Genomic DNA, 15,111 nt, shown 5'->3' on the forward strand with positions numbered 1-15,111 from the left:
AACAATAACAAATTGAAAACGCAAATCCCTTGGACCGACCCTATATATCTCCGCGCAGTACTGAGCAAACAGCAAAAAGGCAGCAAAGACAAAGCACTGGTAGACAGTAAAAGCTATATTTATGATTTCACGCTATCTTATACCATCATCGCCCGTCGAGCGCCTGTACCTGCGAAGAATGGATGCGACTCACTACATTCAACCTGGGTACGCTGGGATGACGATATATTACGTAAAATTGTTTTTGACGTAATGTACGAATTATATATCGAAAACGAATAATTAAAAGCACTTACATAATTATTAAAGAAATTAACATTAATAATTGAAAGTATTCCCAATTATCCAATGAGACTTGGATTGATATCCAAGTGAAATAAGATTAAATCTTTATAAATACTAACTATAAAATTACAATTTACCAGTAATGAATTCGAGTGTAAAACAAACATAACCCTTCCTTGGCAGTCGGGTAAAAAAACGAGTTCTAGTTATTTCAAAATAAATATTGTTTAAAAAATATATTTAATCTATGCAAAATGCGAAATAATAATTGAGGATTAAAGTTTAGATTCATATGCATAAAGATTGTATTTAAATCATAGTTTACAAGATTTACAATTATTTATTTATTTATTACTATATAATTAACATTAATATTATTGAAAAAATATTTTAAATATAAATTACAAACAGACATTGATTGACAAAACAATTACTTGTTGATTTTTGGATAGCTACATTAAGATTGATTACAATTATCGATCTTTTGGCACCAATCCAAGTAAATCCATTGTCATTTGATCACCATCCCTGTGTTTTTACGACGGGAATTTACGTACTTGGAAAATAACGTGACAGTTGAGTAATTTAGTGGACTTTTAAAATTTGAAATGCGTTATTTGTAAATCTTGATAAAAACGAGATGGGCATTGTTCTTTGTTACAAATAATTTATTTTACTGATTACTTTTCATTTGATATTGGTAAAAAATAAAAATTATAAAATATAAGTAGCTGCAATACTTTTTATGTCCCACTGCTGGGCACAAAACTCTTCCCAGAAATTTAGAAGGCGTGAAGCATACACATCACTCTGTTCCACTGTTACTGAACATTCTTTATTTATTTTTGCCATGAATTATTTAACTTCAAAATAGTTTAAATTTTCAACTCCACCCATCAATAACTTCAAAGCTGAATGTAAAACAAAACCAAAAACGAGCAAATCGTTCAGGTCAAAAGTTATCTAGAGAAATGAAAATGCAAAGCGTCAGTGCATCAGTGAAAAATCAGCATAACTTTCCATTTCACGACGGTTATTTGCATAAACAAATGCCTCCTCCATTCTTGAGCGTCGACGTTCGGAATTAGCATATGTAGCGTAGGCTAGGCTTAGCCGCTTGCGGTTAGGCCTGTGTTCGACCACAAGCGATGCGAAGCGTTTTAATCTTTTTAAATCGTAGATATGGAAAACTGTTATCAAAAATTACAATAACAAAATACCTTTGCCGAAACTTCGATTTAACATTTAGTTGTAAATTAATATATAGGTAGATATAATACGGTAAAAATACGCACATTAAGATAAAATTCTATACGTACCAGTAAACCTATTAAATTTGCATTTTATTGCACATATTATATTATATATTGTAATAAAAAAGAATACTAATTTTATACCCCTGAGACATGGGTTGTATTCCAAGAACGTGGAGTATTTAACCCATAGTCTGGCAAATGCACGACTATACTCCACGTACTAGCTAAATGCAGATTAGTACTTTCGATAAGTTTTTAAGAGAACTCTTAAGTATATCGTTCTTTTTGCAATGTTTTTTGTTATCGGTAAAACAAGTGACAATATTTTTTAGCATAACTTCCAAATATCACAGGAAAGGCGATGTCTGATATTCAAAACAGTACGGTACAGATTTGATAGTATGAAATTTACATATTGTCATAAATAACTTGATTTACATTAATGTACGGAATATATCGCTACTAAGTTCAACAAAAAACTGAAATAATATTATTGTATCGCTCGCGATAGTACGACAGGGGGTTTAATAGTCTCGTATGTTACTATTAGGTATCCACACATCTGTGTCTCAAAGATCAGCCTCAGGAATCAGAACGTGACAATAAAATAGAAAATATGAACCGAAAACAAATAGCACAGTGTTGTTGCAAGCTGATTTCTTCAGATATAATAGCACCTTTTCTGGAGTCAGAAATAACTATTCTAGAAATTGTTTATTCTGTGAACTTGTAAAACATTCATATTTACAATGATGGGCTTCGTGATGGAACGGTACTGCACTGGTATGAGACGCTAGTGTTTTGGGTTCGATTCCCGGATAAGTAAAACATCTAAATCAATTTAGATTTCTCTTAAAGGTTTAGGTATATTTGTCTGTGAGTTCATAACACCCAAGAAATGGGTTTAGATTTCTTTTCAGTGTTTGAGTATATTGTCTATATAATATCCTAGGGAAAGATATTCCTTCAAATATGTGAATGAACGTTTCAAAGGAAGATATGACTGATATCTTTCAGGCCTCTATCACTGAACATAAGAAAAATCAGCGCTACTGGGATTATTCTTAAGCCCTTTGAATTCAACGCTTTCCAATTGTCTTGTTCAGCCCTCCTTTTTCGCGCTCGTTTCTCCCTTTGTTAAAATCAAAGGTAGCCCTAAAATTTAAACTGGAAGATGTTACCTTTAAACTAATATCGAGCTACTGAAAACTAAGTAGCAATTCTTCAGTTGATTAAAAGACAGTTGTAGGAAACAGTTACAGTGAAAAGGCTTATTTGGTTCTGTGTCCACGGAGGTCGGTGGATTGCTTGTGTTTATGCGGCCACTTGTCTAATGTATGGACGATTGTGGCAACTCCGGCTGTGTAGGGTTGCCAACGGGGAAAAATGTAGGTGCTTATGATTTGGAAAGCCCCACAGCCCAAGCCACACTCCTGGCTGCTTTATTGCGAATTGGGGACATCTTTATTTAGTAGAGGAAGTTTATTTCAATGCTAATCATAAAATAGACCAAAAGTACTAAAATCTTTACATGTTTAATCATAATACGTTATACATGAATAAGAAGTATGTAACAAATATGAGAAATAAGTGCAAGATATTAAAAGTGTTTAAAAATGTTTTTTTTAGTATCAATCATCATAATCATCCAAATTATTTCTGCCTATTATAATTTGACAATTTGTATGTCAAATTCTTACCTTTAGTAGGAAAAACGTAAGATAGTTTGATCGACAATATGTAAGCGTAAATTGATATTAATTCAACAAGTTGACAACCCTATCCGTAATAGATTTAACTGGCCTATTCCGCCGAGACACAGCTCCGATTTGGTACTTCGTTAGCGCTCGAAAAATGCACAATTTCTATTGAGGCTCTTTATTGGGCTATTATTTAAAGAAGCCTTCGTTTACTCCCGTATTGGTGTGTTAAATATTAGACGGTTGTGTCCTAACAATAATGGCTAATATGTGTTGTAATAAATCCTTCTATAAAGCAGGTTTGCAGCGAAACTATACTAAGCTAAACTGAACAATTACTGTGGCAATTTTTATGACTGTAGAACTTTTGAAGATGGTAGAACCCACTGTGGTTCGACTCCGGCTGCATCAACGCCACACCTATTTCTGCCTCATAACAGCAGTGTTAAGCGCTGCTATGTTCCGGTTTGAAGGGTGTGGTAAAAGAGACGGACTTTTCCGAGGCGCTCCCGCTTAGTCCTCAGGGGTAGCGGCGCATCTGTGGCCGACCTCAGGTACGAATATCTAATCCTATCTAAGGTTGATTACAGATGTCCATGGGCGGCAGTAGCCACTTACCATCAGGTGGACTGTATGCTCGTCTGCTTCTATATAAATAAAATATCTTTATAAATAATGTAAATAAATATAATGTATAAGAATGTAAAAAAATTATATTGAAATATGGGTAATTAGTGGATAACAGTAATTACAATTTTAAGGTAATTTTACAGACTTACAATGTCAAACCTTAAAAACCTAAATAATATAATAAGACACTTCTGTGGAATTTCTATATTATTCTATAGACATGATAGTATATTACAATTATAACGTTCTATCCGGATCGTGTACAAGCAATAACCACGGTACTGCCAATCATTAGACAGCAAAACTAAATTATTCGGCACTCGTGGGCAGCTTACAAGGCCTCGCCCAGAATCGAACCCATGCCTGTGCGATACACAAAACAAACAACGATTAATGTTTATAGTTAAATACTGTGACCTAATTTTGTATTGATTTATCTGTTACTCTTTACTGGTAACGATTATCGATAAAGGATTGTTTATGGGCTTGTTGTCCCACTGTTGGGCTTGGATGCCCACAACTGGGAAGGACTCAAGTATACTTAACCACACCGCTTCAATGCATATTAATGCGTAGCGCAGTGATCAATAATGTTCGAACACGGGTTCAATCCCAGTTGAGCACTCTGCATGATGAATTAAAAAAATTGTTTCGGCTCTGGTCTCAATATAGGGCATAGGTCTCCTCTCGAAAGAAATATACATAAGTTTTAAGTCATAGTCTGCTACGCTGGGCACAAAAAATTGCACACTTCATATACCTTTGACAACTTTTTAGGCCACTCAGGGCATGTAAGCTTCCCCACCATGTTTTCCTTCACTTAAGTATGTCACAACTTATATCAATAGTTGTATCATTTATACAACAACACCTTAATATAAACGTAAAATATGTTTGATGGATCTAAGTATCGATCCGTGGTTCTGTAAATTGCAGGACATTAACGTCTAGTTTAGCATAAACAGAAGTCTAATGACGATTAACATACCAACGCATTGAAATATATTCTTGTTTACTAGTATCATTAAGGACTCAATTAGCATAATATTCAATCACATTAACGGGAGTATCGCGAAATAGAACAAATGTAAAGGATAGATATAGGTACTAGTATTTTAATAGCTTACGGAGATATTTCTGATCTAAAACAATAGTAGTAAGAGCTGGGTTTTGGGGGTCTACCACCATCTTTTAAAAATCATAGTTCAGGAAAGTTTTATTTCAATATCGTATCGAAATTAATTATTTATAAATTTAATCGAATTGTGGTAAGAAATTTCAATGTAATATGATTAAAATAATATTGTTTTTAGAGTATGGAAGTAACCCCCTTGATTGAAGGGCGTGGTAGTTAATCAAATATTTTGGATGAATTAAATTCCTGGAACGTTTTTTTTTATAAGAGTGTATTTATATAATTTTACAAAGTAACTCCCAGAGGAACAAAACAGGACTTTTATTAAATATGTTATCGTAATTAAATCGTGTTATTCAAATAAAGTTTAAATAATATATTGAAATATTTTTTAATTAATCTTAATTGTGTAATATCAACTATAATTACGTTTATACTCGTATATGACCAAGACAAAATATAACCAATTAAATCGATAGCAAAGTGATTAACTTTTTAACAGTGATACAGCGATTAAACCATCACATTACGAAACGGTGAAGTTATGTAATAAATGTGCTAATACACGATATTTCTACAAGAAGCGGTCCCGGGAATCCATCCTGATAGTATATCAGGAAACGTGGCCGGGAGAAAAACTGGAACCGTCTCTATATGGCACACGTAGCGACAGACAGAGGCTATAACTCGTGATATGCCTGGTATATCCTGGGTACAGTTGCACGTTTATTTATATAATTGGAGTAGGTAATTGTAGACTCAACCTCAAATAAAATTAGGCCGTCATAAAATTTATTACTGCGTTTGGAAATGAAAACTATTGATCGATAGTAATAGACTATTATAAAACTGAATTTATTCCCAGTATTGCATGGAGTAAAGATTACTCACTCCTCACAAGAAAATGTAACCAGTTTTGACAACTTTTTTTTCTTCTTTTTTTTGGACGCACTTCTTCGATTTCGTGTTTTTGCACCAATTAACTGCGCATGTCGGCATTGTTCTACGTAATTTACACTATGACAGCCATTAAATGGCTGACAAAATCGTCAGCCGTTTAAGGCATTTAATGGCTTCCTTCAATTACAAGGCGGTGAGATATCTATACTTATCTTTGCAATATTGATATAAGCAAGGATTGGAGATTACTAGAACCCTTTGTGCTTATTGCTACCTTAGAATTACAGTGCCAAGTGCAGCTTTTTTATTTGAAGGCTATGATAAAGCAGAAACAAAGTCCTCTAGAAGTAATGGCCGATGGATAGACTCCGTTAGAATTCTAATTAACAGTTTTTCTTTTGCAAATATAATTTATCATCAAGCAAACTGCATACTAGCAAAAAGTATCAATGCTTTGTTTCACATTTCCCAAAGACAGTTATAAAGATTATTGATCATGAGTCAAAACTAATAAATAGATATATTGTAATACATAATATGTATATTATATTGGTAAAAGGATCGAATTTGGCCTTCAGGCGTCATACTCACAAGACACTATTGACAAATTGGAGCGCGTACAAATTTGCAAATGCGAGGTATGCTTGCAATTAATTACTGTATTGATTTGAGAACCGGTGGGTTACAGTTCTTAATTATATAACGAGTTAGTATGCAAAGTAATTGCAATTTGTATAGTAGCAGAGCTGTATAATTTTAGTCACAAATTATTATTTTATTGAGTCAGTGTCGATTAAGTTTCTAATGTATAAGTTGCTAAAATGCAAATCGTAAAATGTATATTTTTTATAAATACTTTTTAGTGTGTATTGATTTCAATTAATTTCTTTTCATTACGTCATTTTTAGTTTTAATTATATTGCTAAGAGATTGCCAAAATTTAAAAAAAAGAACTGAAAAATAAATGTTTCTTTTTGAGCAGTTTTATAAACTAGTTAATTAAATTATTCACATGGATAAATCAAAAGGAGCCTATTTGTACTTGTCTTAAACAGTTCCAGGTTAAAATTGTTACCAAATATTTATTCTATCTGACAATTACCTTTGTTTATATTTAATCAAAAGAAAATAAGACAATCATTTTTCCAAAGACAAAAGAATATGTACAGAGTAAATATTATATAGATAACAACATAAAACAAACTCTGCCACAGATATAAAACTGTCACATTCAGCCCAACTGAGCCCTAATTACAATTAATTATCGTACGAACATAGATTTATTTGGGCGCGAAGAACTAAAGTCGGCCATTTTGTTTTATAGATTGTATCATTTTGTTTAATGCTATTTAAAAGGTTAATCACCAATTTGAATATAGTTCCTTTACATTTTGTTTTCGTTACTTTTAAGGAAATAAAGTGATTAACAGTTAGTCATATAAAATGTAACTTCTCTAAAAGTATTATAATAAATTAAAAAGATTCATTGGAAAATTATGGAAATTAATAATTATTAATACAACAAAACTCGAGACCTTGTCGCTATATTATTAGCAATAGAAACGAAATATAGGACCAGATGATGTGACTATTTTATATCAAAGCTTACGAGCTGTAAGCTTTTAAGCTTAATCTTATAAGCTTATCTCCCTCAGAACCAATACTCATAAACAATATTAATTCATTTTTAATAGAACAAACTTTTTACTTTTTATTTTACTTTTTCAAACAAACGAATTTGTTTGAAAAAGTAAAATCTCGTAACATTATTTCAAGTTGTTGTTGTTGATTTTTTCTTGTTGATTTCTGTCGTTGTGGTTGTAACACATAAAAATCCAAGCTCCACTCTACATAGTCTGTAAACAAACTTACAAACTCAACAAAGTTTATTCAATAGAAGCTTATTACAGTTCTCGTAAGCCATTATGGCTAACAATAATAACCGTGGTCAAACTATTTCGTTTATTGCCGAAAATAACTAGAATTTACGACGCAAAATCCATTTAGAGAGCGAGGGAAGTTGACTAATTCTCTGTTTGAATAGCTAACACATAACTCAGGGTAACAGCGCCATAACAATTACATAGTAAGCAGATAGAATTCACAATGTGTTGTTATGGTTCGACTTGGTAACATTGTAGCCTTGTAGGCTTTGGCGCTCGGATTGTCTGCTAAGTTATTAGTGCGAATGACTGGCTAACGAAGAAGTCGGCTCGACCACCTATCTGTTTAACGCAATATGCGTTGTGGTGCAAAACTTTAAAGGATAAATGTGGTGACGTCATTTGTACTACGTTGTTTAAATTGATTTTGGGTACAGTACCCTTACCATGAGTTTTTACGTTTCGACAAATATGACTGTTGTGGTATTTGTTTAAGTATTTGCCCATATTATTTCAAATCAGCACCCCTAGCGGATTATATCAGAACTTGGAAATCGTATGGGACAATACGTAAACAAATACCAAAACAGTCATATTTGTCGAAACGTAAAAACTCCTGGTAAGGGTACAGAACTAAGGAAGTTAATACACAAGCGACGAGCGATTCGTATAGACGACACACGGTCGCCGATTGTCGCCGACGAAATGAACTGTTGCTCATGTTATTTTCTTAAGAGGTGATGATAGATACATGAATGTCGACATGGCATTTTTTTATAAAGTACTATTCCAACATTCAGTACATTCGTTAGTGGACAGTGCTCACTACCACCCATGAACGTGTGTGCGTAATAAAAGTATTGTATTTTATTGAACCTTTAACAATTTTGTGGTTTCTCAGGTTTGTAGGTTTCCTATCAAAAGTTTTTACACACATTAATCATCAAAAAATGCGATATTAATTAATATGTATATAACTTTAAAAGATTATTTTTATTTATTTATTTCCTCTCCCACATATAATAATAGCCTGCCAAACTGTACAGTTTGTCGGCAGGCCCCCTGGAGTTTGAACCCTGGATTCATAAATGTGATCAAAATCTTACCAATATAATTTTACAGCAACAGCATTAAGTTAATAATAATTCATTAACAAACTATAACTTTGAAATTCAAAAATAATAAACAAACTGATGAACGCTATCGATAAGCTACCTGAATGAAAGCTACAAGCTAGCATACCATAAATAGGACTATAGTTAGAAGCATCAGGTGGATCACGCGTATCTCGCCTTGAACCCAAGATTGAGATACGCTCACTATCAGTGACCTACATTGTGTCGGAGGTTGAGAAACGGTGCCTGAACTTGGCTATAAATAGTCTGTAAACAATGATTCAAGGGCTGTTACTATACTGTGGGTCCAGGTTTAAGTGCTGGAAAGGTCTAATTGGAGAATTTCGATGTGGTTTAGTATACTACCAAGAATCGGAAATAAAATATTTTATCAAAGTAATTTTTTACTGAACTCTTCAATTTTTAATTGCTTCTCAAGATGTTTTATTTATGGAAAAGTAACGAAAGTAACTACATGACAAAGGGGGCGCAAATAAAACGTTGTCATAAAAGGCAGTAAGGTAAAAATCTAATATTAGGCATTACAATTAATTAAATACTAAATTACAATTTAGTTACCGAATTACAATTTCAATTACTTAAAAAGCAGTTACAATATTGATCTTACAACCATTTCATCTATTATGTTCTGGTCTACAAACTTTTATAAATCTCAAAAACTTTTAGTAAGAGATAAAATTCAAGATCGCTATCTATCTTTGGCCCAAATCGTTATGTCAGAGGTTGTGAAACTTTTTACTACTGGATGCATTTGGTGTAGATTAAAGATAGCGATTCTAGTATTGTGGCATTCGATTACATCAGCGAGAATGGTTGAAGATAAAATTATTTTACATCGGGAATCTGGTTGCAATAATGCAAATTATTGCGTACTTCTAAAACAGCAATAGGCGGAGAACGGACATTATAAGTAACTTATATATTTCTTTAAATCTTTTTCTTTAAAATATTTACGTTTTAAGAAAGCAATAAATATTTTAATTAAGACTATCCCGTGTTTAAATTGAGTCACCCCTATGAAGTACTGAAAAAGTATTTATTCCCTCTGTAAAAAAATAATTATCACTTATCACACACCGACTTCTACCTAATAACAGCAGTGCAGGGCAGTTAAGCCCTGCCGTGTTCTGGTTTGAAAGCTGTGGTAAGGGGAACACATTTTGTGACCGAACTCAGGTAGGAATCTAATCCGATCTGGGATTGATTACAGATATCTACGGCAGTAGCCACTTACCATCAGATGGACTGCATCGTCTGCTACTCCTATATTACATAAAAAAGCAATACGGAACACAGTAGAGCGCGGTAGATCGCAAGATAAAAGGAACAACCCACGTGGGTGCTAAGCTCGTACTCTACTCGTATTATGCTATCACTCCAATAATCACAGATATATTTGTATGCCATTTATGCCCGCTTCCTGCTTTGTAAGGTAATCCCGTACCATTGTATGCCATTGAAGCTCTTACAATTTGTATGACATATGTGGCGTGAAATTCTGAAATAGCGCATGCGACAGCCTATTATGGTCGTTGGTATGCAATAGTGTGATAAAATATAAATAAATAGGATTGTAAAAATTAGGAATCTTTGTAATACATGTGGTATTACAAAAAATCCTAATTTTCAACTGATTTCAACCGATATTTAATTTTTAAGACCCGTTTCTCAATTGGTGATGGTTCTCAAATGTTATGTAACTGCTGCCGCCCTTGGTCATTCCTGCCTGAGGTCATTCGCCCGAGGACTAAGTTAAAAAGGCACATAAAATCAAGTCTCCCTTAACACACCCTTTGAACCAGAACATAGCAGCGCTTCACACTGTTATTACGCAGGATAGGTGGCAGTGGTGCCGCCGTAGTCGAATCACAAAGTGTTCATTTAACACCACACCTTTCAAACCGAGATTTTATTTAAATATTAGAAACAGATGCATCAATTGCAATAAACATAACAAATATACAATAAGCAGGTTTCCCAACTGACCACTCAGCTAACCTTTGAGCATATGACGTAATAAATGCAACTTGAATAGCAACTGCTGATGTGATGCCGAATAATTGAACTGCAGGTCAAATGGCCGATTATATCGCTGCCTTATCTGCGCCGTAAAATTAATTCTTACCAGCTCGCACCTGTTGTGATATTCCGAAATAGCAAATCGAATTCGCATCTCAATGTAATTAAGAATTTAGATAGAGGCAATATTATATATAGGCTTGAAGAGTAAATTCATGAATCCAAGACGATAATCTTTTTACAAAATATCCTAAATCAATTATTTTTTGATCCACTACTGGGTACTGGTATCATCTCAGAATAAGAAAGAAATAGTTTATAATCATTTGAGAACTTTTCTTAAGGAACTAACTTTATTTTCTGTCATCGTTAAAGACATAACGTCGAAAAACTAGATGTTTTTGCCTGATATTTGAACCTAGGACACCCAGCTAAATGTGAAAATTTAGATAAGATAGATAGATACTGTTTACTTATATTTCCACCAACAAGGTCTTAAATAATGTTGTAATTGTAACTGGCTAATTGTCCAATACTTTTGCAAGATTACATTTCGTCTCGTCTCGTTTCATTTCGTTTCTTTTCATCTCATCTCATTTCATTCCATTCCATTCCATTCCATAAAACGATCTTACAGATCTGATGTTGCCACGAATCTGGCATTGTCTCGGTCGAAATAAATATTTGCCGCTGAATTAATATTAAAATTCAAATCTACATTTACATTGGCAGGCCGCGTGAGCGAACATTTTAGCATTTTTATTGTCTATCAGATAAACGTTACTAGGCCTTTGTTGAATAATCTTATTTGGATATTGTATTGTTTTAGTAAAGACCTTTTGTGATTTCTCTCTGAAGGCATTACCGCCACACCTAGTTCTGCTAACTTGAGGTGTTTAAAGGAAGAAATTCATATATATCGACATGGAAATTCAACTAAATCCATCATAAATAATAATTAACTTATACTGTATATACGAGTAAGAAAAAAATACAACGTTTTATGAAAGTAGAGTGAATCCTGATTTAACATTTAAAATTGACATTGTATATTTAATATACTAAAATTGTATTCATAACCTTAATTATATTCAGTTAGTTATGAAAGTGGCAATTCTTAAGCATCCCTTAAAACTATAAACAACGTTGAACTATTCAAAACATACGCAAAACGCTCGGGGATGAAAAACATCCGATGCCAACACATAATCGCGACGGACGAAACCTGAATGCGTTACGTCAAATACTTTAATCTATGGGATCCACTATTCAACCATAAAAAACAATATCGCCTTCTAACCGAACACGGTCCTTAATTACAAACCAGTATGGTGACCACCACTCAAAACTGACCCTACTACTTTGTAATAGAGTCATAAATAAAATCTCGCTCGTATTAAGCTTTCTAAAAAAATTATAGGGATCGGAATGGAATGCAGGTTACGTGAGATACTAACTTGAAATTTGTTGTGTGAGCGTCAGATGTATGATTTGATTGTCTTTTTATTGGATCAAGTGGCAAATGAGCTCTCGGCCCACTGAATACGAACACTTGGATTAACTGACTTAGTTAATTATATGATTAAATGCTGTGAACGTGGTGATTTTTGTTATGGTTGTAGTGTTAGGAGAATATGTTCAGAGTATTTTTTTAAAGAAATACTTGGTAGAATCGTAAAGCAGTTCTACATTTCGGAAAGATGTAGTTGCCGATTGAATACATATGACCAATTATCTTAGTCCTCAGGAATTGCGAGACATCAGTGATCGGCTACAGGTAGAATCCGGTTTGTTTGGAGTTGATCACAGATGTCCATGGACGACAATGACTTAAAATAGGTGGAGCATGATCAATCACTCCAAACTTATAAATTATAACAATCGAGGATACAGTCCTCCTGATGTAACAACTGCTGCTCATGGCCATCTATAATTAAGCTAGATAGGATTAAAGTTCTATCTGAGGTCGACCATGCGTTTCAATCTGAGAAATAAGGGTGCGCCGTATAAATGCAGCTTAACAATGTTAATGAAGAAATACACTTATTTCACCCTACTATTCGTGTTATTACTGCAACTTTGTTACTAAACATTTACAAAGCAACAAAAAAATTAACAGTTAACACTGAAATATATCCATTGCTACGTTTAAGCTGTGTAAAATAATTTGTAGCAAGATTTACGTCCAACTCTTTGTGATGATGAATATTTTTAAGTTATATGCAAAAACATTTAAGAAAAGATTTGTCCAAAGCCAAGCAATTATGGAAACAAAGAGTGATTAATCTTCGTTTGCAAGTCGTCGACGGGTTCCAATATGGATGCTCTTGGAGTGTAAATGATCTCTTGCCCCCAAGGAGTCCGGCAATTTAAAACTATTGAGTTACTACTTACTTAACTTAATATTATTATTAAGACTATCTCTCTATTTACGTATTATCCAAGTGGAAGCATTAATGTTAGTTAAATTAAATTAAAATGTTATCTTATATTTATTTGATCAAATGTTGGCTGTATAATTTCATTTATCTAAACCTTCGATAGGTTTACATGTAGAAGAATCATAGATTATAAATCTATTTTGGCGGGAACGGAAAATAACAATGCAGATTAAAAACTGTTACAGTTGTATATCATTATTTTTTTTAATTAAACGTGCTTGGCTGTATAATTTCATACACCTAAGCCTTTGACAGATTTGACAGATATCATAGAATATAAAATTGTTTTGGCGGGAACATAATAATGACACAGAGTATAAAGTTATTATTATTTTTGTTGCCAGAATAAAAATTCTGTCTTGTCAATAACTTTTATAAATTATTTTACCGCTATGCAATATTCAAATCATAGGGCGTCATATTGAGCCTTACAACATAACGTACTAAGAACTTCTGTGTGAAATAGCTATTAAACGTAGGAATGAATGTTTTGCTGTCATTTGCATCTGTTAGCATATTGATGTGGTTTTTGTAAACAATCTATCGACCATATTGAGACGAATAGTTGAATTTAAATTCTTAATTTATAACTTATTTGCGTAAGGATTACTTGTACATTGATAATGTCGGAAAAGGGCAATGCAGATTCTGCGATCAAGATATCAAATTAAATGAAAATAAATGAAGCCTTATTTGAAAAAGCAAAATGTATAAATTGTATATGTAATTAAATATATACATACATATATATATATATATATATATATATATATATATATATATATATATATATATATATATATATATATATATATATATATATATATATATATATATATATATATATAAATTTGTATTACTATTTTTTACTATTTAATAAGACGTCTAACGAGAATTAATAAACATTTTACAATTTTTGACAATGAATACCTCACTCGTATTTTCTTGTCTATGAATAATTTTGGATCAAGCATTTTACTTCGTTGACGATAACAAGGCGATAATTGAGTATTTACAATTTATTACAATTATTATTCAACTATAAAGTACTCTAAATTTTTAGATAATCATTTATTTGGAAACAAGAATATAGGCTAAAAGGCTAGAAGCCAAGGCCATAAAACAATATTATAAAAAGTTAAACGAAGATATCTATAACTATCTGTGTACATCAAAAGTAGGTACCAATCCATAATATGTGCATCAAATTGTTACATTAGTAATATGATTTGTATAGGCCATTAACAAAATTGATACACGTATCACAGATAGAAGCGCCGCAAGCGATAACCATCTAATTGAATTCATCTTCAAGATTCACGAACGACGCCTAGTTCCTGCAATTAACCCAGAAATGGCGTTAATTAATAAAAAGGCGAAGTAAACGCCGTAAATCAAATGTTCGGTATGTAATGGTAGTGGCTGAGCAAAGTGTGAATTTTTGGTCGTTCTACTTTCTTTTAATAATTTATTCGGTGGGTATTTTTGTGCAACGTAGAGGGCGCTCTGTGGTAGAATTTAAGTTGTTTTTCAGAATAAATGTGGCTTACAACTTATTGCAACAACCCAGATGACTTTGATAGCTATATATCACCCGCTTAACTACATGTAATAAAGAGATTATGAGAAAATGCAAACGCCACAATTTTGGACTTCAATCTTTACTGGAATAGGTTATACAAATTATAAATGTACAGAAAAATATTTATTGAAAATTTTACAGGAT

At 32.8% G+C, this 15,111-nt stretch overlaps 1 protein-coding gene across 1 annotated transcript in view; it reads right to left on the minus strand.

Annotated features, from left to right (window-relative positions):
- Positions 1-15,111, minus strand: part of ds (dachsous cadherin-related 1) — a 363,453-nt gene that overhangs the window by 304,342 nt on the left and 44,000 nt on the right. The window lies entirely within an intron of this gene.

Source organism: Epargyreus clarus, unplaced genomic scaffold (assembly GCF_041222505.1).
Source record: "Epargyreus clarus isolate Ecla_fem2 unplaced genomic scaffold, WU_Ecla_fem_2.2 ptg000018l, whole genome shotgun sequence".
NCBI classification, from domain to species: Eukaryota; Metazoa; Arthropoda; class Insecta; order Lepidoptera; family Hesperiidae; genus Epargyreus; species Epargyreus clarus.